Below are 27,369 nucleotides of genomic sequence, written 5' to 3'. Positions count from 1 at the left end.
TAATAAACAAATACAAACATGTATCAGTATGGTAGATAGCAAAATATTTTAAGACACATGTATGCGGGGCACCTGGGTGGCTCAGCAGTTGAACGTCTGCCTTCAGCTCAGGGAGTGATCCCCGGGTCCTGGGATCGAGTCCTCGCACCAGACTCCCTGCAGGGAGCCTGCTTCTCCCTCTGCCTGTGTCTCTGCCTCTCTCTGTGTGTCTCTCATGAATAAATGAATAAAATCTTAAAAAAAAAAAAAAGACACAAATATGCTAAAATCAAGGGTGACCCAAAATTGGGAAATCCACTCCAGGAGACAGTTTTCTTGGGGGAGACAAGGTGTCCAAATCACATATGGTATCTGGTGATGGCTGCTCACTGCATAGAACTGGAGGCCTTGCTGAAATTTTGCAATGGAACCAACATTAAATTTGATCCTTGGTGAGTCAGAAACTGTACTGGGTTAAGTTGTCCCATAAAGTAAACTTTATTTGCAGCAACTAAGGAGGTCATGGGGAATGGCTTCCAAAAAAGCCATGATTCCCTGGGCAAGGGTGAATGAATTCCTTTTATTTAGGGTTAGGATGAATGTAGTATATAGGGGCAAGCATAAAGTCACGCATACGTCTTAAGGAAATATGCCTATACACCCATTGCTTGTTATGTAAACGAGCCTTTGTAAAAATCTGAGGAACCTAAGACTCATGCCTAGAAAAAAAGGCCAACACCCATTCAGTGATAATTCAGTAATAAGAAAATCTCCTTCTTGGGTGGAGATTTTAGTATTATAATGAGATAAAAGTAGTCATCAGTTATTCTAGAGGCCACTTCATGGTCCACGTGTACAGGCTCAAGTCAGGGGTTAAGTTCAAACTGGCCTGGGTGCTCTGGGCCCAGCCGGAGGTCTCACCAGGGCAGTCCCTGTCACTGGACGGGTGGTTTCACTTTCCACTTGCCTGAGTTGAGAGACAAGCTGGAAAGAAGAGCTTTAGGAAAAATGTGGGACAAAGGTTGGTGAGTACAAGCAGGTGGGCAGTAAAGGTCAGGTCTTGGGGGTCTGGCTGGTGACACTTTCTGTGGCATCTACCACATTCACTTAAACATAAACACATCCCTATAAAAAGAATAAAACTTTCAAAATATTTGGGGAGAAGGGCATTTTTCAGCTGAATCTTCACCTTCCAGAAAGTGCTCCTCAACAGTAAAGGGGACAGCATTTCACAGCCATCTTGTGAGCTAGATCAGAGAAATCACCCCACCTTCAAATGGAAACAAGGGGTCCCATACACCGTTTGTTCATAACCTGCACGGACCTTGAATATCATTTCCAACTGCCAGACTTCTGGATGTTTCCACACTGGCCAAATCCAATTGAAAATTTGGTATAAACTAAAAGCAAATGTATAGAAACTAAAAGCAAATGCATTATTTGTCCTGACTTCCATGTAGCTCTACTACTGCTAGTAGTAATACCACCATTCTCTCTGTAGCTGAGGTTTTGAACCCCATCCCTAGATGCCTTTCATCTAAGCCCTTGCATGGAGTCCTGAAGCTTAGCAGTTTTTTATCCTAGCTTCTTCCTAGCCCATTCTTTTGTTCATGTCCATTGGCACATCTCTAGTGCTCTGGGACCCTAGAGCGAAGTCTAGCCCAACATCTGTTTTTGATAAATAAAGTTTTACTGGAACACAGCCACACTCATTCACTTCTGTATCATCTCTGGGTACTTTCACACTACAACAGCAAGGTTGAGTAGTTGAGACAGAGACTGGCCCTGAAAGCTCAAAATACTATTAGGCCCTTTGCAGGAAATGTTTGCTAATTCCTGCCCTATAAACAGTCTGCTCAGTCTTAACTTCTTTCCAGTTCTCCCTACTTTAAAAAAAAATGCTCTAATCTGAACCTTGTGCTGAATTACCAATGGATCTTAACATACCCACACACCTAGAGTTTTCAAAAAGTTTGTAAAATGCTTCTTACTACGTTTAGAATAATTCCCAATCAGTACTATGTTCTACATGATTGGGCATGGCTTACCTCTCCATCTTGCCTGTCACCTACTTCCTCCCTCACCATATTCCAGCCTCACTGGCCTTTCTCCTTCCCTTCAGGCATTGAGCAATTCCTACTCCAAGGCCTTCACAATTACTGTTCTCTTTGCAGCAACATTCTTCCCCACCTGCTTCCTTCTCATCCTTTAGGTCTCTGGCTCAATGTCATCTCCTCAGAGATTAGATCACCCTTTCTAAAGATTTTTCTCACTCTGTACTCTCCTAGCACCCTGTTCTCTGACTCCATAGGGAGAAAACAAACATTTCCTTATTGGATTTTACTTACTGGATTATTATCTACCTCACTGGTCATCATAGCTTGAGGGGGCCAATCATTACATCCATTTATTTATCATTCCACATCCAGCACCTTTTGAAGAATAAGCCCTGAAATTATATTCTTACAAATGAGTGATGTTCCATTCATTCCCAAATAATATTCATTCTTTAGCCTGGTACGATATGGCTCTATTCTATTTTCCAGTGCTAATTGTATACCTCGCTCCAGGTAAACTGGCATAACCATAATTTCCCACATACACACTGTACTTTCTCACCTCTAATGCTTCCTCATCCCTCTCCAACACTACCTCCTCTATCATATTTGCCCAGGAAAACCTTTATCTTCCAGACTTAATTCAAAGAATTATTCTAGGAACCATGTTATAATAAAACATGTTTGAATAATATAAATCAAAGACATGCTTCATAAAGATTTCTACAATGATCTTTAATATACATAGTTTGATACCCTCATGCCAAAGTCAATGAAATAATAGCAAATTTTACATGAGCCATGCCACAATGCTTTCCAAGTCTAATTCTCTGACAGGCTTCATTCAGGGATTAACTTTAGAGTGTAGATGAATGGATTGCATAGCCTTCAGGTTGTGTACTATTAATATTATTTCTCTAAGTTCCAGTTTTAAAAGTACTTGAGTAATGATGGTACCTTCAGGTACCCTTATTCCATGTTTCAGTTCAATGGAATTAGAAATGGGACTGATAACTGCGTGAAATCTGAGGAACCTAAGACTCATGCCTAGAAAAAAAGGCCAACACCCATTCAGTGATAATTCAGTAATAAGAGAATGCATCCTTATATCAATCATGACAACATGCTGTACGTAGGATATAGTAACCTGTTTACTAAGAGCATAATAAAGAATACATTTCTTTTTTTCATAAAAGAGAATGTTTCAGTGTCTATTGCCTGTTGCTTAAGGGTCTACATCTCCTCTAGTTTATTGAAAGAGATGGTGAAGTTTTTCTCAAAAAGGCTGAAAAGGATGAAGCCACAATATATCTTTGTGTGTGTGTATGCCTGTCCCCTCCCTTGTTCCACACATAATGAATGTAGCTTCAGATTGTTATTGCTTCTGAGCTGTTTACTCATAATGAGTTTGTTATTGACAGGAGCCCTTAGAATTTTTTTATGTTGTTGCTAATCACATATTTCTGTTGTCTACTTATGCAGCTGTTATTTTAGGACCCAAGATCAGGAATATATACATACAAATACATGCATGCCCAAACTTCATTCTCCCACATAACTTTATGTCAAGTGTAAATGTTATATGTATAGGCTCCCTGACTTTATTCAAGCTATTTACACCCCAACAAGGGCCAAACTAGCTTCATCACACCTCTGGTCTCTTTCAGTTGACATTTATTATCAGTCAGAACTCTAATTAATACCTAAACAAGCTCTTTTGCCCTCAAATCTAGTTCTTTGACATGAAATCATTAAATAAACAATATTGACCTCCTACTATGTACTAGACATCTTGATAGGTAGTAAGCTTTCAGCAATAAAAAAGAAAAAAGTTGAAGTGCCTCCGTGGGTCATTCACTTGAGTGTCTGACTCTTGATTTTAGCTCAGGCCTTGATTTCAGGGTGATAAGTTTGGGCCCTCTATTGGGCTCCATGTTGGGCATGGAGCCTATCTAAAAAATAATTTTTAAAAAGACAAGAAAAAAATCCCATTTATAACCTGGGAAGTGTCTAGTGAAGACTATAAAGATAATAAGAAAGTTATCTTTCTTACTAATAAGAAAGGTATCTTTCTTACTGAATCATGTACTATTTTAAGTGCTTTACATGTATTATGTCATTTAATCCTCACAGATAATAAACCCTAAAGAAAGTACTATTATTCATATAGAAGAAAAACTAAAGTTCAGGAGATTAGGTAATTTGCCCAAAACCTCTGGAAAGTAGTGGAAACAGGATTCAAACCCAAATGGTCTGTCTCCAAAGGTGGCACATTTAACACTTTTGCTATTTAAGATCACTACCATGTGTGCCCACAACCTGCACACTGCACAACTTAGAGGAAGATAGTTCAAATGACTACAGCCTACATGATCTCATACAGCAGATTGTAACCCAGACACACCACCATATTGCCTTAACCTTGATTTTTCTACGCCTGGTGTCTAAAACAAAAATAACATATAAATGGAAGGAGATGAAATGGGAAATTTTCTAGACAGACACAAACTACTGAAATTGACTTAAAGAGAAATGGAAAATCTGAATAGACTAATAATAAGGAGGTTAAATTACTAATTTTAAAACTACCCACAAAGGAAAGTACAAACCAGCATGTCTTGTGAATTCTGTCAAAGCAATTAAAGAAGAAGTGATCAAAACAATATGATACCGGCACAAAAATAGACCCATACGTAGGTCAATAGAACAGAATAGAAAAGCTAGAAATGAACGCATAACTATATGGCCAATTAATCTTCAGCAAAACAGGAAAGAATATCCAATGGGAAAAAGACAGTCTCTTCAACAAATGGTGCTGGGAAAACTGGACAGAAACATGCAAAAGAATGAAACTAGACCACTTTCTTACACCAAACACAAAAATAGATTCAAAATTGATTGAAGACTTAAATGTGAGACCTGAAACCATAAAAATCCTAAAGGAGAATACAGGCAGTAAACTCTCTAATATCAGTCATAACAACTTCCTTCTAGATATGTCTCCTGAGGCAAGGAAAACAAAAGCAAAAATAGATGATTGGGATTTCATCAAAATAAAAACCTTCTACACAGCAAAGGAAACAATCAACAAAACTAAAAGGCAACCTACAGAATGGGAGAAGACATTTGCAAGTGACATATCTGATAAAGAAGTATAGTAACTATAATATATAAAGAATTTATAAAATTCAACATTCAAAAAATGAATAATCCAATTGAAACTGGGCAGAAGACGTGAATAGATATTTTCCAAAGAAGACATACAGATGACCAACAGACACACGAAAAGAAGCTCAACATCATTGATCATCAGGGAAATAAATATAAATCAAAACTACAGTGAGATATCCCTTTACATCTGTCAGAATGGCTAAAACCAACAGCATAAGAAATATCAGGTATTGGCGAAGATGTAGAGAAAAAGGAACCCTCTTAAACTGTTGGTGGGAATACAAACTGGTACAACTACTGTGGAAAACAGTATGGAGCTTCCTCAAAGAGTTAAAAAAGAATTATCCTATGATCCAGCAATTGCTCTACCAGGTATTTTTCGAAAGAATACCAAAATACCAATTCAAGGGGGTACATGCACCCCAATGTTTATAGGAGCATTATCTACAATAGCCAAATTATGGGACAGCCCAGTGTCCATTGACTGATGAATGAACAAGGAAGATGTGAGATATATATATATATAATGTAATATTACTCAGCCATAAAAAAATGAAATCTTGCCATTTACAATGATATGGATGGAGCCAGAGAATATTATGCTAAGCCAAACAAGTTATTCAGAGAAAGACAAGTACTATACAATTTCACTCATAATATGGGATGTAAGAAACAAAACAATCAATGGAAAAAAAAGAGAAGGGCAAATCAAGAAACAGATTCTTAATTCTAGAGAACAAACTGATGGTTACCAGAAGGGAGGGAGGTGGGGAGATGGGTGAAATGGATGATGCAGATGAAGGAGGGCACTTGTGATGAGCACTGGTTGCATGGCAGTGCTGAATCTTTATATTGTACACCTGAAACGAATATAATACTGTATGTTAACTAGCAAAACAGGAAAGTCTTAAATTAAAACTTTAAATAAAGAAAAAAAAAACAAGAATTAATCCCAACTCATTACAGATTCTTCCAAAGACTAGAATACTTTATAACTCATCCTATCACAGCAAAAGCACAAAGATCCAAAGAAAAAATAGATAAGGTGGACATATTTTGTATTGCAAAAGGACACCACCAAGAAAGCAAAAAGACAACACACAGAATGGAAGAAAACATTTGCAAATTATGTAATGGATAAGGGACTAGAATACATTTCACATACACACATACACAAAAACTCAATAATAAAAAAAACAAGTAACCCAATTTAAAAATAGATTGTTTGAATACATATTTCTCCAGAGAAGATATACAAATGGCCAACAGGCACATGAAAAGAGTCTCAATATTATTATCTACCAGGAAAATGCAAATGAAAACCACAATGAGATGTCACTTCACATCCACTAGGATGGCCAAAACAAAAAAGATAGGTAATAGCAAGTGTCAGTGAGGAGGCGGTCCTTGGAGCCTCAGGCTTGCTGCTAGGGATATAAAATAGTGCAGACACTTTGGAAAAGAGTCTGGCAGTTCCTCAAAAGGTTAAATATAATTACCCAGAAATTCCAGTCCTAGGTAAATACTCCAGAGTAATGAAAGCATACGCAAACATGGACATGAATGTTTCTAGGTGCATTATCCTTAATAGCCAAAAGTGGAAACCACTCAAATATCCATCAATGAATAAATGGATAAAATGTGGTATATTCAAATGGATAACATTAATATTATTGGATAATGGAATATTATTCACTGATTAAAAGAAATGAAATTCTGATACCCACTACTACATGGATGAACCTTGAAAACTTCATGGTGAGTGAAAGAAGTCAGGCACAAAAGACTGCATATTGTCTGATTCCATGATATAAAATGCCTAGAATAGGCAAATCCATAGATATAGAAAGTAGATTCATGGTTATCTAGGGCTGGAGGAATTAGGGGAAAATGAGTAGTGATTGCCAATGGATATAGGGTTCTTTCAGAATTGACAAAAACATCCCAAAATTGATTATGGTGGTGGTTGCACAACTCTGTGAATATACTAAAAATAACTGAATATACTAAAAATAACCATAAATGGGTGAGTTGTATGATATGTGAATTTATTTTAATAAATTGTTGTAACTAAAAGTGATGGAATGAGGGAAGGAGGAATAGAGTTCTCTTTAAATATGTAATATTAAAAAAATAATAAAAATAAAAAATATGTAATATTAAATGTACTCATTTATCTCTCCTCAAAACTCGAATAAAATGGTGAGAAAAGAATTTTTTATTTTCTTATTTTTTAGGTCTTATTTATTTATTCATGAGAGACAGTGAGAGAGAGAGAGAGAGAGAGAGAGGCAGAGACACAGGCAGGGGGAGAAGCAGGCTCCATGTAGGGAGCCCGACGTGGGATTCCATACTGGGTCTCCAGGATCATGCCCTAGGCCGAAGGCAGCACTAAACCGCTGAGCCACCTGGGCTGCCCTTAAAAAGACATATTCCCACGTGGACAAATAATATGGGAGAAGAGAGCACACACAGCAAAGGGGAGACGTCAACACAATTCTGGATGCTGGGAAGTAGAGGAACAAGTATCACGACCTAACAGACCCAGGAAAACTGAAAACCAAGCCTGTAGGAAAAGATAAGATGGAATACTTATGCTTCAGAAAGCTCCAGAAAGGCTCACAAATTGGAAGCATCAATTAATTCTGAAGACCCAGGGTATGGAATAAGGCTGGAAGTTGGAGTGCTGGTTCAAAGTTTATATAAGAGGGAATCAAATCCCCTTCCTAAACCATGAAGCTAGACTACAAAGTCCACCCCCAACCCCACTCTGCTACCTTAGCTAGAGAGAGACAGATGGTTTCCTCTTTTTTTTTTTAATTTAAAAAATTTGAAGTATGACACATAACATATTAGTTTTAGGTATATAACATAATGATTCCATATTTTTATACACTGCAGAATAATAACAAGTCTAGTTAACATCCAACCACCTTGCATACTTACGTTTTTTTAATATTCTGATGAGAATCAATAAGCGATTTCTTTTCTGCAGAAGTGGTGGGTCTCAGACTCAGGATTTAGGCTCTTGATTCAGGGATCTAAGACACAGAAGAGGAAGGAGTGAGATGGTCAACTAAAAACAGGGGAATTGAATACACTGCTCTACATTAAAAGGTAGTCTAGGAAACTCACAGAAAGTAAAACAAAATGGCAAAGAGATAGGAAATAAGAAAAAAGACAAAAAAGTTGGAAGCTCAATCCAGATGGTCAAACATCAAAACAACAGAAGTTCCATGGTGAGGTGGGTAGACAATGAGATCAGAGAAAATGGAGAGGAGAATATTATAAAAAAATAACACAGGGCCACCTGGGTGGCATACTCAATTAAGCATCAGACTCTTGGTTTTGACTGAGGTCATGATCTCAGGGTCATGAGATCGAGCCCTGAGTCAGGCTCTGCACTCAGCACGGAGTCTGCTTGAGATTCTCTCTCTTCTTCTGCCTCTGCTTCTGCCCCTCCCCTCCACTCTCTCAAATGAATGAATGAATAAATAATTTTTTTAAAAAAAAAGAAAGAATGGAATAAAATTTCCTAGGACATAAAAGAATATGTTTCTAAATTGAAGGGACCTACCAGGTATCCATCACTGTGAAATTTCGTTAACTCTGGGATTCTGGAACACACTGGAACAGTGCCATCAAGGTCTAAGAGAAATTCTGTCCAACACAGAATTTCTTACTTCGCAAAACCATTAGTTAATTGTGAGGGGAGAATGTAGACCAAGAAAGAGAAAGTCATGTCATCTAAAAAGTTGGGATTCGACACCAGAGAGAAGCAAGCAAAATGCCCAGGATGCTGGTGAAGGACACTCCCGGTGACAGCTTCAGGCCCAGAGAGTGGAGAGTCACAAGCTGTGGGACAGACAGGAGCAGGAGGAGGAGGATTCTGAAAGTTAGGAAAGATTGAAAGGTCAGAGGGACATGGGGGAGGGTGGGTGTGCAGGGATTACTTAAAGAGATGACTTGATAGAGAATCTTCAGCCTTCAATCCTTTAGCAATGAGCTAAGCAAATAGATAAAGCCAGTCAACTGCTCTAGAGAAAAGAGAATTCTATAGGAAAAGAAGGGTAAATTTAGAGGCACATTATAACTATTTATAATTGTAGGGTCCTTGCAAGCAATCTCATAAATCATTTTCTTCTTCCCTACCCAAGTTTTAAATAATTTGATCAATAAAAGTAAGGAATTCAGATGAAGGACAAAATATCTCTTTGTTTTTCTTCTTCATGACAAAGGTTTATTTGGCTAATGTAGTTCAGTTTTGAGAGCCAAATGGGCTTTGAACCCCAGAATTAGGCAGATTTTCCCGCCCAGGCAGGGCAGTGCTCCAGGGAAAGCTTGCTCCTTGGCAACAAAGAGCTTTCACTGGGCAGGACAAAGGGCTGATCCAAATCTCCCACCCAGATGAAGCTGCTCCTCCTCCCCTAGACAGAAGCCAAGTAATAACCGAATAAAGGGGAAGAGAGCACTGGATGTTAAGGGGAAATCCCACCTCGTGGAAGAAAACATGAGGAGCAGGGACCAGGCTTCCCCCCTTGATGCTAACAATGCCAACGTAGTGATTTCACCAGAAGTTATAATAGAGCAACGTAAGAAGTGTGAGGGAATTTGGGGGATTACGATAGTAGAGGCATGAGGCAGCCAAATCCCTATCTTTACAATAGAAATCCAATGCACAGTGGATTGTCAAAAATGGAAAGTCAAGAAATGACAGCAAAACACATCAGGTGGCAGTAAGTAGCTAAAAATAGTTAAGAACAGCTCCCAGAGTTGGAGGAGGCAGCCTTAGGGGAGAGAAGTCTGGGATGAGGAGATGGAGAGCAGAGAACTCCTGCCCTTTTGTTATTAAGACTTGTTTGTCCTGCTGTTGGACTTTCAAGACTTTGGGTTAGGTTGGAACATAGGAAACTGCCAATATTTGACCATATGGCTTTTTAAAAAGGCAAAGCCATATGTTCATATTGTTCAAACTAAAAGTGTAACCGAAATTTAATTCAGAAAGCCTTTTTAATGAAAGGAAAAGGAACACATTGCCCAGGGAACCTTCTGGGTCCCTTTGCCCCTTGGCTGGTTTGTGTGCCCCCCCCCCCCCGGGCTCCCTCACACTTGTGTCACTACGCTCCCACTATCTGGTGTCTCGACAGCAGTGAGGTCGTCTGTGGGCCTGTCCCCTCACTTGAGGAGAGGGCTCTGTTTATCAGGGTGTCCGCCAAGCAGCAGGCACAAGAGCAGGACCCCAGGATTTTCCAAATGACTGTGTTTTAACAACCCTTGCTGGGTGCTCGGAGCAGTGGCTTCCTTTCCCAGGTGTTTAATCTTTCAGTCTTGTGTCTAAGGATTTCCCTCCGAATCACACCAAGCTCACTCCTTTGAACTTTGTAGAATTTATTACTGTCTAGTCTCCTTCTTTAGGGGAAAAAAAAAAGTTTAAAACTACCCCCCCAAAATAAAATAAAACAAAAACCCCATTTTTCCATCCTTGGATCTCCAGCTGCTCACCGTGGTCTCCAGTCCCCGCCTGCAGGTTCCCCCAGAAGATGGGGTGTCCCGCATGGGGTTCAGGAGACCCCCCTTCCCCAGGGAGCAGCTCAGCCCAGCTCTCAGACTGCAGATCCTGCAACCAGGTGCAAAAGGTGCTCTTTCCCCTCCTCCAAATGACATGAAATTTCAACATTCTGGCTTTACCTCCCTAAGTGCAGGGCTCCTGGTAGCTAAAGAAGATAGTGCCTGGGTCCGTAGACTTATTGGACAAATGAAAGGAGATGATGCAGGTAAAACACTGAGCTCTGGAAGCATGCAGGTGCGTTTCTGCTCCCATGTGATGCGCAGTTCTCCAGTCTGGACTTCCTTTCCCTTTCTTAGCGTTTGTTCTATGCTTTTCAACCCAGGGATCATTCCTTGTTGCAAAAAATGAAGATGAACAGAAGTGTGGAGCTCTGGTATATATATATATTTTTGGTATTATTGGCCAGAACACAAGAATCCCTCCGAGCAGCAGACCCACACATGCCCCCACCTCCTTGTGGGTCTCACTCTGAAAGTAATTTTATGGTTGTTGTCACCCTGAGCACTTCCCACAAGCTCCTGGGAATTAAAGCCCACATAATTCTGGTCTCAATGGTCTTGCCTCTCATCTCTGGCTTCAAGCACTCATTTCTCTCTCTCTCTCTCTCTCTCTCTCTCTGTCTCGTGTTCTTTTGAAATCAGGACTCATAGGTGAGCTCCTGTGGAGGCACCAGTGGTTTCCCTAAGCACTTAGTTAATTATCCATCAGTGGGCAAATTTCCATTTGCACAGCCAGCCTCCCAGGTTTTGGGAGTTCCAGTCCCTCGTCCCTCGTGCATGGTCTTCCCCCCAAGTACCCACTTCTCTTTAACTCAAGAGCTCAGGGCCTGTGACTCCAGAGCTCAGCTTTCCTCCGAGGCCCTCACTGCCTCAGGGTGCCATGGTCACTTCCCACGATGTTCTCACCCCCCATCACCCTCTCTTGGTCAGAATTGGATCTAAGTCGGCAGCTCTTCTGGTTACTTTCTAAATAAGCAGGGAAATAACAACTACTCAGAAAAACCCTGTGTGTGTGAAGGTGTTTGTGGAGGCAGAGTGCAAACGAAGAAGCAGAGGTTTCCACTCACAGGAGCAACTCTAATCATGAGACTTTCTAATAGTTTGCCTAGCCAGCAGGAGAGATGATGGTTGGGGCCCTGGATAAATTCCAGATGTCCCTTCAGTCATAATGTGTAGCCCAATGGCCACTCATCTAAGTGCGGACCATCTGGGTGCTGGGAGACACGCGGAGCTCCCTAGCTGGGAAGCACGGAGCATCTCTACTCCTCTGAGCCCCTGCTTCCCGTCTGTAACATGAGGGCTTTGGGCCGGGTGATCGCAAAGCTCTCAGCCCTTTGACAGTTCTGGGATTTTAAGTATAGACTGAGGGTTTCTCCTGACAACCAGTGTTTGACCTGATGTAAAACATAGTATCTTATCAAAGGAAGCACATAAGGGTTCAAATAAGAATCTTCCAGAAAGCTAAGTGTATGGTCCATCTCTTTCCATGTTTGCCTTGACAAATTCATCAAGTCCTCTGTAACTTTTCTGTCCTGTACAATGAGACCCCCATCGAATTTTCCTTTAATCTATTGTTCTATTTCCCCAGTAGATGGCACCCCATTACAACTTTCAATTACCTTCTGCCCACAAAGGGCAGACAGCCCAGAAAATAGAGTGAAGAGCATGTGTTGGGGGGGGGGGGGGGGGGAGGTATTTGTTTATCAAACACAGATAAATAAGAGGAGCTTCAGGTTGAACATCCACCTAAAATATTCATTGATTTTTCTAAAATGTAAACAATCGTGTAGGTTCTACACATAAGGTGTCATAAATTAGAACATTTTTATATAGACCCATCAGACTGTTGGGTGTTAGAACTGAGTACTGCCCTTCAAAAGGATGAAACTTTGAAATTACAGCTGATCAAATGATGCTGTCACATTGCTTTAAAAAAAAAATTTAGAAAATCATTCTCTAGAAATGTAATCTCATGATCAATTTCCAGCCTACATGAGAAAAAAGTCTCAATACCCCCTTTTGACAATCCCTTCCCCATAGCACCATCTTCCTAGATAATCCTCGCATTCACGAGTCATTTGGGTTTTTTTTAAATTTCCCCTTGGAAAGGCTATTTGCAAATATTCCACACTCAATGAAATTTGACCATTCACTTCTAATGATTTTGGAAAGAATAGAACTCATCCACTTATTACCTTATTTTCACCCCATATGTTCTGGCTCCCAGCTGGCTGCTTTTGCCATGGGGTGGGGGGCGGCGGGTAGAGCAGAGCCTGTTCTGTAGGAAGATTTATTCTAGTATGCTGGCAAGCAAAGAAGCCAATAAATGAGATGGAAAAGGCCTCTAGCACTGGGAAACATGAGCTTAGAAATTTGAATTTAGCTTCTGAGGAAAGTGAAGGGAACAAAGCTCACCAGACTCAGGTCATGAAGAACCAACCCGTGCTTCAAGCCTGGCAGTGGATTAGGAACCCCAGGCCTACCCACATAGGTGTTACCGGGATTGTCCCGCTGCCCAAAGCCCAGAGCTGCTGGGACCTGGCTACCTGATACCCTTGGAGCTAAAACCATCACCGGTTATTAGCTGAATGCATTCCTGTTTCCCTCCTGGAAGGGAAGCCCTGAACCGCTTCTCTGGGGGAATCCATCCCTGGTTCTTTAGGCGTTGCTAGCTAGCCCCTTTAAAGCATGGGGGAAAGCACAAGCAGGTAACACCCAGCCCGACCCACAACCACCTTGCATCTGACTGACGTGTCCTTACCTGCTCTCATCTCAGCTGCTGGGTTCCAAGACTTTTATTTTCCAGCTCCCAAAACCTTCCTCAAGCCCAGCTTATTATGGTGACATTCTTGCCCCCCTGCTGTGAGCTCCTGTATACTCCTGGGATCGGGCACCCTGGCTTACTGGGTAAGAGATGGGCCCCACAGCCCCCCTCCCGTGCTATTTACCGCCCTGCTCTCTGCCTGGAGAAAGGATCAACATCTGGCTCTACTTCCCCTACTCGTCACAGCTGAGTCACCCCTCAAGGTCAGTTGCATGATCTTCTGGTTGCGAGACCACTTAAGCTTCCTAGATGCCCAGTCCGGTTGGAGCTGAGTTTTCAGTGATCTGCTCCTCTGTCTCCCTCTGGTGGTCAAAGCCACACCCGCGGGCCACCACACAAAGCTGAAGGTTTGATGGCCCTGCTGATTTATGGGCTCAGTTCAATGGCTTCCTAAGGATATGAGGTGACAGTTTCGGTTAAGTGGTGGGGGAACTAGGCCCCCTGACTCCCAGGTTAGGTTTTCTTGGGCAAACCCTCACCAATTCTGAACGACTTCCATATTAATCTTATGTTTGCTCCACAGCCTGAAAGCCCTTGGCCATGGGAACTGGCAAATTGGGATAACATAGACCATTCTTTCAAGTGTATTACTATAGTATTATGTAACTTTTTCTTTTTTCTTAATATTTATTTAATATATGCTTTGTGCTGGTTCCCATTCTAGGCACTTTTCCTGTATTAACTTATTTAATTCCTAAAACAACTCTATGGGGTTGGTGTGATTATCATCCCATTTTTTAGAAGAAAAAATAGCCACATGTTGCCTCAGATGCCACAATCCAAAAAGGACAAGTATTCATTTTTCAGCTTCACGCATAAGTTTATGAATCAAATGAGCCATTGAGTCCATAAAGAGGCACCAGGCTGATAGCAGTGGCCAAAACAAGTCATTTTGCAGGAGCTGCAGAGCCCAAGAAGAAGTGTTTGGCCGGTGGAGGACACTATCACTGAACTTCACTCAGAAATTTCAAGCCAAGACTTTTAGGAGCTTAACCAGTAGCATATGGTTAAGGGGACCAGCTTCTAAACCAATATAGGAATATGGAAGAGAAAAAGGAGCTAGAAATGCATATGACATCTGAGATGGGTCAACACTGTGGTCTTCCAATAGACTGACCAACTGTCCCAGTTTTTCGGGGTTCTCCAGCATGTGGAAATTTCAGTGCAAACACCAAGAAGCTTCCAGGAAAACAGAGACAGTTTGGTCACTCTATCTTCCAAAGAACTGAGATTTGCTTTGAACTACTAGAGACTCCAGGGGTCTCCTGTCTCACCTCAAAGTTCACAAGGCTCCTCATTTCATTGGCTTCCATCTTCCTTCAACACTGGCGCAGGGATGGGGTCTCAGCATCAAGCTCTATGTCACCTTCTGGGGGCTTGTCTAGTTGTTTTAGTACAAAAGAAGGAAATCTTTGGCTCCTTGCAGACAGTAATAAACTTGTTACCCCCAAAACAGAACAAGCAAGAAATACATATTTTTCAAAGTTTGGATATAAAGGAGTTTGGAACATGCTACCCCAAAATACGCCACTTTGGCATATTGATTATTTTGAGTTAAAATCACTTGATAAACAGTAGGTGCAAGAAAGACACCCTGACTTTCCTCTTTCTTCCTGAAAACAGGTGGTAAAATTTCCATGTGAAAGGTGCCCCTCTATACCAGAGAAAGAAACATTCTCATCACCAGGGACAGGGGTCAGGGCCAAGAGAAATCTATGAAAAACAGACCTTGTTAAAATAATTTTAACAAATTTATTTTCCTTTAGTCTCCCCACATATTTTAGTAACCTTCCATTTTGCCATTCTTTGTTCAATTTAGTATATAACCATTTCTTTGGATCTTCATTTTTCTTATGATAATTCCCACATACATATAAATAAAATTCATATGTTTTTTTTCTCCTATTTATTTCTCTGATGTCAGTCCCAAATGGAAACCCTAGGCGGGTGGAGGAAAATTCTATCCCCCCTACGGACGAACTAATGAAATTCAGATGTCGAAAAGATTGGGAACAGGAAGGTGGGTGTGAGGAAAGGAAGAGACGTCACACTGGATGTCCCTTCGGCCCCCTATTGGCCAATAAAATGGTACCTAAGTGGACCACGTGTCTGAGCTGATGCCCAGTCCTTATGTCCAGGAGCTCTTACAGGTACTTTTAAAGAAAACAATGAACAAATAACCTTGACTAAAAGAAATACATGACTGAAAGAACTATGAAACAGAAAGTCAATTTGATATAGCCAAGTGATTTATTTACCCTTTCTTCCATCTTGCCAAATCTAAAATACTCATAAAGAACCAAGAAGAAAGATAACTTTAGTGCCTGATTTTCTGATCTCCTTTTTGTACCCTAACTGGCTAGATTTCAAATGAAAAGCCTTCCTGAGCTTGGGTAAGTACATAAAATCCTGTAACAGAAGGGACCTGCCAAGGACTTGCCTGAGGGAGAGCCGGCCTGGTCCTTCAGTAGACCCTACCACCCACGTCCAATCCAGCTGCAGTTTCAAATATTTGTCCCAGATCCTGAGCATTTCCAGCTTGCCATACTTGGATCCACCTTCTTCTAAATCTTGACTTTTGGCTCTGACCTCTGAATTTAATCCCTGTATTTAGCTTCTGTAAACATGATGTTTAGACATCTTCCATCATCAAGATTTCAGCTACAGACTTTGTCTTTGCCTGTCCTTTGGTTTCCTGGGGCCCCCTATGAGCTCTGATAGGAACTCACAGCCCTAGCCTTGACCTCATAAAATCTAATCCACTCCCAGTTACTTAGCTGGACAATATTAGCTGGCCAGGAGTCAGGCCTGAGAGTCAGACAATAGAGAATCTGGCATTAACCGTTCAACCCCATGGGTCTCAGTTTTTCCATATTAAAATGTAGTGATCCCTGCACATGCCCACCATTAGGGCATCGGGACTCCTCAGAACAACCTCATAAACCTATAAGGAAAATTGTTATAATCCTAAGAACCTCATTTTTTTTTCTTTTAGAGAGAGAGAGAGCAAGAGTGGGAGGCAGGAGTAGGGTGGCAGACACAGGGAGAGGAAGAAGCTCCAAGCCCCGTGCAGAGCCTGATGTGGAGCTCCATCTCACGACCCTGAAATCATGACCTGATTCAAGCCAAAATCAAGAGTTGGATGCTCAATGGACTGAGCCACCCAGGTGCCCCTAAGAACCTCTTTCTACATAGCATTACCCTTGCCTATGCTTACACATAGGCTCTTTGATTTCAAACTTAAAAACAAAGCAGGTGCCTGGCTGGCTCAATTGGAAGACCATGCAACTCTTGATCTCGAGATTATGCGATTGAGCCCTACGTTGGGTGTAAAGATTACTAAAAATAAATAAACTTAAAAAAAAAAAAAAAAAAAAGCAAAAACAGACAATGCTGACCCAGAGAAGGAAAACAATTAGCAGGCTTTAGGTAAACACCCTGAATTGTTAAAAAGAAACATACTGTCTAAAACTGATTCCCAGACTTGATTTGTATTCATGTCTCCGGCCTAGAACCAATCAACAGTGCAGCATTAATAAACCCCATTTGGCATAATGCAATGATGACTGTCATTATTACTCCAAGAAAGAGGACACAGGAAGTGGAGACATCATTGCCCAGAGAATTGCTAAACAGGATTAATAGAAGTGCTCTGAGCAGTTCAAGTTTTCCAGTATCAGTGAAACCATGTCTCTGTTTAGCACCTTCTCTAGAAGTGTCTGAATCAGGTTTTGGTACCCTCGAGGTCTGCTTTTGTATCAGCCCTCGGATTACCCGGTTCAGACAGAAGCTTCCTGGTAGAAAGGGTCCTCATCCAAGCAATGAGACAAGCTTTTTAATTAAATGCCCTTTATATGCTCCTGTGACTCTTTCATCTGCTCTGCCTCCTTTATCTCTCTCTGGGATGCAATTCATTCAGTCTTTTTTAAACAGAACACATCTGCTTAACCTTGCCCAAAAGAAACTTCTACTGTCCTATTTATTTTAATAACCATGTGATCTACTAACGAACATTGAACAGTAGAGATTAATCAGAGGAAATCTCTCCCCAGTTGTGCTTTATCCATTAAACACGTGTGAATCTGTGATGATCTCGGCTTTCCTTGTGCCCAATGACTAATTGAGTTTGAGACAGTGGCTGTCAAATGCTGGAATAGAATGATTTATGTTAAGGATATTTTTGGTCTCTGATATCTCCAGCTTCAGAGGGAAGAAAAGAAGTCGTTACTGTCTCAGGATTGTGACAATAGGCAGTTTCTAACAATGGGATCACCCTGCTACGACCAGCCAGGCTATTAACGGAAAGCATCTTTGCTTTCACCCACTGCTCCTGGGCTAGTGATCTTGCAGATTTTTATTTGCATTTATTTCAGCTGCAACATGTATTCTATTCCCAGTTATCCTTCCCTGAGATCTTATTGAAGCTGCCACTGGGAACCATGGAAATAAGTGATAGTCTCAGTGAAGAACCAGCTGCTGGGCCCGGCCCACCATTCAGATGATATATACCCCAACCTGGCCCCTCTCTCAGCAACAGCGACTCAGAAATACTCTGGCTATTCATGGAAGAAACCCATTTCCTGCCAGGAACTTGATTACCATTGCTCTCACTTGGGACTGTAAAATGGCAGTAGGTGAATAGAAATTTGAGGCTGATGTGTGTGAACTAGGTTTATAATACCACCCTCTGGGGTGGGGTGGGAGGGGCGGTGTGGAATAGGGCAGGTGGGACTGATTTTTAATTGTTTTAACAGACACAGTACACAACTCAGAACCCAAACTATGTCGACCTGTAAGCTATAGAAATATTATTAATAACATTTAAGTGCTGAGTTCTGATGACTATAGATTTGCCCCCACCATTTAATCACAAGGGTACTTTAATCAACCAGCCAGATTTGAAAGACTGGCATGGATCACAAGGTGAAGAGACTTGTGACATTGCTTCCCTGGCTCTTCTGCTGCCTCTGAGAGCTGTCTGTCTCGGATCCAGGAAAAGCATGGCCATTCTCCCATCTGCAATCTCCTCCAGGCTCTACTGCTCTCCTGCTGCCAGTCCTGCCCCAGGTAACCACCAGAGCACCCTCCCAGCCAGCCTGCTTTCTGCTTCCCACCCCTAGCTGGTGCTCACAGCCCCCATCACTGGCCCCTACAAGGCTTTTCTGATACCATGTCAGATGGGTCTTCAGGTGCCCAAGGAAATGGATGCAAAATGCCTCCAGGGGGTTAGATACCCAGCGGTGAGGCATTCCAAGGGCAGGTACTCACATCTCAGGGCAACAGTAGGAAATCGTGTTCCTCACATCGCCCTCCTCTTTCATGCTCTAGCCCTCCTGTCCCCCATCAGTGGGTCGGCTCCCCCATGAAGGGCCCCACCCTCCTCTCTCCCCAACAAAGCTGCTCAGAGCATCCATCAGCAAGAGTCATGCAGTGATTGGGCTGTGACTCTCAACTGTAACAGACAGAGACTCCTCTCATGCTTAAACAAAGGAGATTTCCATAGGTGGGATGTTCAAGGGGCAAAGTACCTCCAGGCATGGTTGTATCAGGGGTTTTGACAATGGCCTCAGAAACCTGGCACCCTTTCTCAGCTCTGCCTTTTTTGGTCTCAGCTTCATTTTGAGGTGCGGGCTCCCTGTGTGTTAGCAAGGTGGGTTTCCAGCAGCTCTCGATTCACCTCGTCTTTATGGCTAGTGGTCCCAATAATCCCAATACAAAAGCCAGGGTGCACTCTGGTCGACCTAACTTAATCAAGCATCACCCCGTGGATTGTGCAGTCAAATTAGTCAGCCTTATGTCATATGCTCAGCCTAAAGCACTTGGAAACGGCTCCCTACTGAAATTAGGGGTTTTGTTGCCAAGAGGAGATGGCTCAAGAGACATGCAGGGCAAACACAACAATAGCTATGATGATAGTCCTCTGTACTGTTTACAACGCCTCGGCCCAGATGAATAGGTCCATAGTGGAGAAGCCTCCTCCATTAATAACAGGCTAGTAGGATATGGGGCCTGTTAGAACAATTCTAGTTATATTTCCTGCATGCTGCTATTAATTGCAGTGATATCTAACCCCCTCGAAGTATTACACTTATAATATGTGTAATATTCCTATGGAATCAACCCTGCTTGGGTATCACTCTTTAAAGCAACAGAACTCAAATTTATTTTTAAGCACCATGACTTTCTTCAAATAAAATTGCATGTAAATCCTGATATAGGAAACAGAAGTTAAGAGGCTCTACCTACAGCTGAGAGTTGGAAGTGCTAAAGCATGGAGACAGGCAGACACAGATATGCTCGGTGGTCCCTAGAGTGCATCTTAAGAACCCTTGAGATTCCTGAAAGAACAGTTTACAAACAAAAGATCCAACTGTTCTTGGTACCAGGCCCGTAGGTCGCCTTAACTAATATTTGTAGCTAACTCAGTTCCCTTATCATACCCATATGTAAAGGAACTCAATGATCACACCAACTCAGCTGAGAAACTGAGTCTCATGGGTCTGTAAGTGGTAAAGCTAATTTCTAACCCAGGACTAATTATTCCCAAATCAGTCCCTTTATCTCTACCTATTAGAAACAGCATATAGGACAGCACACTGATTGAAAAAAACAGGACACAAAGTTACATATGTCTAATATGATCCTACCTATTTAAAAATATAAATGCATGATTAAATTATTAGAAGATTGAGAGGGAATATGCTAAAGCATTTCTTAACAGATAATCTAGGTTGGTAATTATAATGATTGTAATAATAGCTAAAATCTAAGTGTTTACTACATGTCAGAGACTTTGCTAAAGACTTTATATATAAATTGTCTCATTAAATCCTCATAACAACCACTTGGGGCAGTTATCATTATTTTTCTCATTCTATAAAACAGGAAATGGCAAATGGCTTGCCCATAGTCATACAGGTTCTGAGTTCTGGGCTCAAACTCAATTTCTGAAGACCTTGCTCATAACCATATTCTCTGGTGCCTTCCACTAATAACGGACATGTATTTATTTTTCAATCACACAAAAAATTAAATATTAAGATAAAATCAGATCTGGAGCCATATTTTCTTCAATGCATGATTACGGGCAGGACATGGGAATTTACTGGGCTTGGTGCCTTGTCCACCATACAGGTTAACCTGGGTGGCAGGGCCTTCCAGTCCATCCCGGGCTGTGTGCCTGCAGGCCACACCACCCTGCAAGCACCCAGCCATGAGAAGTACCCTCCTTGGTGGTAGCTCAGCTCATGCCCTCCCTGGGAACCTTCCCTGGGTGATCTGCTTCAGAACTAAGGTTATATGACAGGGACCTGATCACGGTTGGTTTGAATCAACCTTTCTATTTTCCCAGACTCTGATTTAGTGCCTGCTTCCCTTCTAGCCTCCTGTCGCTACCCGGCCTCCGACTCCTCTGTGGCAGAGCGTACATTGCTCACTTGCAGGTAGCCTTCAGAGGATGGGCTGCGAAGGTCCACAAATCACAGCTTTGAAAATGGGCAGAAAAGGCAAAGTTGCCAGCATAATTTCCCCTTGACCAGCTAGCTAGCCAGCCCCTGTCCGTCTGGTGACCGAGGCCCCAGCACCCTTTGGCTCTGTTGATTTCCCTGGTAATGCATCTGCTCCAATAGCAGGGGGCTGAGGAGTGCTCCTCAGTAACTGCCTCCTCCATGGCTCTTCCTTGGCTCTCTCCTTGCCCATCGTAGTCCTGGGGTCTTCAATGGGACACTGGGCCAATTATGCCTTCCTGACATCCTCGATGCTGTCCTGTAGGCTGAGCAATTCTGAGAGCTGAATTTCTGCATCCAGCGGGAGTCGGGTGATAGCCACTCTGTCAGCCAGGTCACTAATGTTTCTGGCCTGTGGCTTCCTTCTCGTGGGATGGGTCACACTGGTCCACCTGGAGCCCAGGTGTGGCAGCCTAGCTGTCAGAGTTGGCTGGTCTAGAGCAAGTCTATGTGATTGACAACCTGCTGAGGACTCTAGTCTTTGGTGACTATGCCCTTTCTCTGGCTGGTCTCAGGGCAAGGACAGTATATCACAGCAATCCCCCCAAACAGTACTCCTTACAATAGTGTCTGCTGAGACATGGATACGTTACAAAGGAGGAGAAACTGTCTATTATTAAATGAGTTTGCAAAATTCTGCCTCTATAACTTTTATTGGAGATTCACAGCTCCCATTAGAATATTCAGGGGGCTATGAAATCCTGCAATAAAGAAAACTGGTTAACTAGGCTATACCCAGTGTTGCCTAAACTTATTTATAAGGCCATAGCTCATCCCTCTGTCCCCCAGAACTTCTAGTAGCCTCACCTTGGACACTGGTATTCTAATGAGCTGTCTGGAAAATCTCAGTGGCCTGAGAGTAGAGCCAGGTAATCACCCAGTGATGTCTCTAACCGGCTCTATGGAAGTCACTTCCTTTCCCTGGGGCTCAACTTCACCTGTAAAATGGGGGTTAGGTTAAGACAGTTTTCAAATGAATCCTGAAGGAATCCCGCAGTGTCCATGGATCTACCTTAGGTGCTTCCTCAGGGGATGAAGTAGAAGAGAGGTCAGCTTGGAGCCCTGCAGACCCCCTCGGCCTCAGCTGGCACAGCTTTGTTGGCAGCTATTTTATGTATAATAAAGTTTCCTTGTAAGAGATCCTGTAAAGAAATTCCCTTTGGAAGGGAAGGTGATAGAAAAGGGACAGAAGGAGAGGAAGAGTATGAGGATGTCCATTGCCATCTTGTTCCCCTGACTCCCACAGCAGTGTCTGACTCCCCCAGTTGGGGTATCAGTTTAGGAACTCCACCACTACCTCCCCCAACATATACACACTCTCAGGTCCTCTGCTAACCAAAGGCTCAATGTCATATGGTCCAATACCATCTTGCCACCGCCAAACCCCTTTTCCCCAAAGTGAAGCATATGAACTACCCAGCTGCTCATTAAAATACAGATTTCTGGGTTTCACCTCAAAACTACTGAATCAGAATTCTGGGAGAAGGGACCTGAGAATCTGCATTTTAACAAAAGCCCCAGTAGATTCTTAGCTACTTCAAAGTTCCAGGCCCACTGCTCAGGTCTTGGGAGCTGGGCAATTTCCACCGCACCCCCCTCCCCGAGACATTTGATGCCCTCTCCCCAGCACAGGGCTGGAACTCGGAGACCACCCCTACCACCGACTGGGTGCAGGGGCCCAGGCGAACCTCACAAGCATGCCCAGAGCAGCCAACACTGAGGCCTGGGGTGAAGGTCCAGTGTCAGTCGCTGGGAAAAGGCAGTCTGGAGTGAACACAGGGCGCTAAACACTTAGAGGAGGAGGTTGGAGCCAGAGAAGCAACAAGCAAGCTAGGGAAGATCTGCGTGGGCACAACGGGAGAGAGGAAGGCTGGCTGAGCCCCAGAGATCCAGGGCAGCTTGTGGCTGGGCTTTGCTTTGTCTTTTGTGTGACAGGCTATTCATGTCTTACCAGCCTGTGTCGCAGAAGCAGACCAACCGGTGAGGGAGGGCAGGAGAGGGGCGCCCATAGGTGGCCTCAGAAAGAATCCCTTGCCTTCTGTCCTCTTCCCTAAAGTGCAGGCTACCCCAGAGGTTGCTGGGAGAGGGCACACAGTTTTCTGGGATAGTTCCTCCCCCATCCCCAAGCGCACCCCAGGGTAACGAGGTTGGCGGCCCCCAGAGCACCCCGCAGGGACACAGGCCGTGCCCTGGGTCCAGGTCTACGTCATTTCTCTGCATCCCTGAAGCTGAAGAGCTGTGGGCCCAGAACCCAGTCAACAAACAACAGCCAGAGAGCCTTCTGGCTTCAGGATCACATGGCTGGGCTGGAAGCAGATCAGGATCAAATCACCAGGGAAGGTCCTGAACCCCCAGCATCCAGCTTCTAGAAGGTTCTGGCTTTTCCACCCTAGTGACGTCAGTGGCCTCAGATTTCCATCAATCTTTCCTCCTCTGTCACATCAAGTGTGTGGCTAGGAGAGTGGGTCTGGGTGTCAGGCGGACCTGGGGTGGAATCCTGGCCGAGTGGTTCACGCGGGGTGCTCCAGTAGCTCCCAAAGTTGGGGACGGTCAGGGGGTAAGGGTTCTCATCAGCACCGGCACCGGCACCGGGGTAGCATGGGGTCCCTGCCCCATGATGACCTTTACAAAGACTCAGTGAAGTGGGGACAGGGCAGCCCCTAGCACTGGGCTTCTTAACACATTTAGATTTTTATTGTGATTTTTATTATGTGCAGCAGGCCCCCAACTAAGGCCCTTTCAAATTCATGCAGCAGAAAGGGTTCAAAACCTTCCTTGATGGTCAGGAAGTTATTGAACTAAACCCGAGGACCAGGAGAAGAGGAGAGCCTGCGGAGAGGGGACCTGCAGGAGCTCACACCTGCACAAAGTAAGGGGGGGCCCCCGGATTTGAAGGGTACTTTCACACTAGTTCCTATACACAATTCAGAGACATGGGTTTTCTCATTTGTTCTATGGGAACCTGTAACACAAAGTGAAAACACAATAGCACCAACCAATTTTCTTCATACAAAAAAAAAAAATATATATATATATATATATATATATACAGAATTCCAGGATGTTTACTGGAAGAAATACAGATAAGAAAGGAAAGTCTGCAAAAAGGCACTCCCGGGTCCTCAGCGGGGTGCATGTTCTCTAGTCCAGGCTGCTCCCTGCTTGGTCACAGGTTCACTCCTGCCCCTCTGCTGTGCCTTCAATGCCTTGGCCTTCTGGCCTGTGGTTCTGATGGGTTAACAAGCCTCTGAATTACCAGGAGGGTTTGTAAAAACACAGACTTCTGGGCCCACACACCAAATTTTGGATTTGGGGCTCAGGAGTGTGGGGCCTGACAGTTTGCATTTCTCATGGTTCTCACTGGGGCTGCGGCTGCCGCGGGCAGGAGTGGGGGGCCTTGCTGTGAACAGCTGAACCTCTTTACACCTCAGGTGCCTCATCTATCAACTGGGGGATAAGAACATCAACTTCACAGGGTTCTTGTGAGGGTTAAACTAGTTACCCCTCATAAAGTGCTTAGGATACTTTCTGGAATTTATGAAGCTCTCAATAAATGTGGGCCATATAAGTCATAATCCCAGAGAAGGGGTTGCAATAAGGATGCGCTTTGCTGTAAAATGCGCCATGCTCCCTTTGTAGAACCCAAGTCGTCCCTCAAAATGGATTTTCTCCTTGTGTTCATCACTACATCTTTTCAAGCTGTATTAAAATTCATAGCACCTAAAAATGTACTGAGTACCGAGTATGAACTAGGAATGCTAAGCAACTCACCCGGGGTTCTTTCTACCACCTTCATGGTAATCCTGTGAGATGGGACTACGACCCTGCTCTTGCAGGTGAGGAGAGCGAGCCTGCCAGAGGACCTACAAATCTGAAATATCTTGCTATGGGTCCCACAGCCTCTAAGTGGCAAAGCTGGGGTTTGAGCCTTCTAATCCCATTTGACTGCAGAGTGTATGCCCTGCTCTACTCCGGACACAGCAAATAGATTTCATCATCTAGTCATCCCATCAGCTAACAGTCGCCTGGGGCAGAGGATTTTGAGGCATAAATATCCTGGTTCAAGGGGAAGGACTACTGGAATTGATTAGAAATGTCTAGCTGCCATGCAGCCAGAGAGGGGGGTGTGAAAACATTGGCCAGATATTTGCTGCGCCTGCACTTTGCTATGGCAACACAGATGGTGGTAAAGGTTTCCTCATTTTATTGAAGATTATATTTAAATACACACAAATCAGGTGAATGCCCCCAGGAGTTACTAATGATTTCAGATCTGAGCTCCTCTGCCCACTGTAATTTCATTTACGTGGCATTTCAGTGCACACCAATGAAGGCAAGTAGTCATGTGACTAAGCCACATCTGTAGATGATCCAAAACCATTTTTTTGTTGTTGTTGCTGTTTTAGAGTTCCAACAGGGATACAGTCAATAGACTATCTGACATGATTGATAGATATTCCAGCAAGTTTCTGGACAGTATGCAAGTATTTAAAGAGGAGAGGGATATTCCATCTTCAGGTGAAACTGAAAACACAAAGCTTTAACCTTCTGAAGTTGATTCCTGATTATGTGAAGGTTATTTTCCAATTCCCTTAAACCCATGGTTCTCAAGTGCCAATGTATGGGAAAAATTGGTGTTAGTAAGTTGGTTTTAGAAGCAGATTTCCAGCCACCCCCGGAATTGCCTGCTGCGGCCAGGCAATCTGCACTTTGCACTGTCCCTCAGAGTCTTAGGACCACACCTGGGAAGCCCTGCCGTAAGCAATGCTATAGAAGAGCAATTTTCCTTGTTTTTCAATACAAGGAAAATTTTTACTCAAAAAACTTCTCAGGCATCACTTGATAGTACTTGAGAAATTGAAGAGGCAGGGTGGTAAAAAAAATTACAATTCATTTTGTATGATTATAGATAAGTATGTGTTTTAATTACCTTAATAGTGGATATGTGGATATTTGAGAAAGAATAGGAACTCTGTGTAAAACATAGTGTTTAATCCATCCATATGCAATGCTCATTGCACATATGGATTTAAAAGCTTTTGCAGACATTCTGCTAACCTCCCCGCCACCCTTGCCCCAAGATGTCCACAGGCCAAAGTGCGAAACCGTTGACTACAGTTTTGATTCCTGCCCACTCTTTAGTACGGTTGTCTCTTGATGTATTGAAGGGACATCACTCACCTGAGAAGAGGAGGAGAAGAAAAGTCCTATTATTGAGCACTTACATGACAGGAGTAGATCCATATTGGCTGGTTTGTATACATATTTTCATTTAAAAGCAGGAGTCCAATTCTTTCTTCTATCACCTGCATCAACAGAATAGAAATCCAAATTTGATTAATAAATCCTCATTTTACTGTAAAATCAGATCTCTCTACCTCTTATATCTCCATTCCAGTTTTTATGCTTCATGTGGCTAAAACTCACATTTGAAAATAATACTGAATCCAAAAAGGGTTGTTGGGTATTTGGCGAACAAGGCACTATGTGGACAACAATAAAGACCTCATGGAAATCAGCATGTGAATACAGGGTTGAGTACAGGGGATTCTCCTTACCAAAGAGGCACTCATTTGGATGTTTCTGGACGGTTCCTATTCTGTTTGCCAAAATCAAAACTCTTCTCAACCTTAGAAATGGGAAAAGCAGAAGACAGGATTGTCTTCCCATAATAAAGGGTAATTGGTGGCAGCAATGTCCACAATAGCCACAACTATGAAGAGAGCCCAGATGTCCATGGACAGATGAATGAATAAAGAAGATGTGGTATATATATACAATGAAATATTACTCAGCCATCAAAAAATTAAAACCTTACCATTTGCAATGACATGGATGGAACTAGAGGATATTCTGCTAAGCGAAACAAGTCAATCCAAGAAAGACCATTATCGTATGATCTGACTCATACGTAGAATTTAAGAAACAAAACAGAGGAGCATAGGAAAAGAGAGGAAAAAATAAAACCAGATGAAATCAGAGAAGAAGATAAACCGTAAGAGACTCTTAATCATGGGAAACAAACTGAGGGTCACTGGAGGGGAGCGGGTAGGGAATGGGGTAACTGGGTGATGGGCATTAAGGAGGGCATGTGAGGTAATGAGCACTGGGTGTTATATAAGATATGAAGCACTGACCTCTACCTCTGAACCCAATAACACAGTATATGTTCATAATTGAATTTAAATAAATTTTTTAAAAAAACAAGTAACTGGGTTCTAACAGATGTAGCTTCAATAAGATGATGATACGAGTTATGTTTTGC

The 27,369-nt window shown here is 42.8% G+C and overlaps 2 long non-coding RNA genes across 2 annotated transcripts in view; one reads left to right on the top strand and one right to left on the bottom strand.

The window, feature by feature from the left end:
• Positions 1–26,408, bottom strand: part of LOC118350075 (uncharacterized) — a 52,276-nt gene extending 25,868 nt beyond the window's left edge. The window contains exons 1-2 of the long non-coding RNA XR_004803225.1: positions 26,330–26,408; positions 8,154–8,248 (exon numbers count right to left, since the gene is read on the bottom strand). This is a non-coding gene — a long non-coding RNA (uncharacterized LOC118350075). The remainder of the gene's footprint in view (positions 1–8,153; positions 8,249–26,329) is intronic.
• On the top strand, positions 22,663–27,134 carry LOC112675602 (uncharacterized). The gene is made up of 3 exons (XR_003145945.3): positions 22,663–23,084; positions 23,822–23,973; positions 26,186–27,134. It is a non-coding gene; the product is annotated as an uncharacterized LOC112675602 (long non-coding RNA).
• Positions 27,135–27,369: the final 235 nt, after the last annotated feature.

This window comes from Canis lupus, chromosome 10, assembly GCF_003254725.2.
Source record: "Canis lupus dingo isolate Sandy chromosome 10, ASM325472v2, whole genome shotgun sequence".
In the NCBI taxonomy this organism is placed as follows: domain Eukaryota; kingdom Metazoa; phylum Chordata; class Mammalia; order Carnivora; family Canidae; genus Canis; species Canis lupus.
This window is presented reverse-complemented; position numbering and strand designations above follow the sequence as displayed.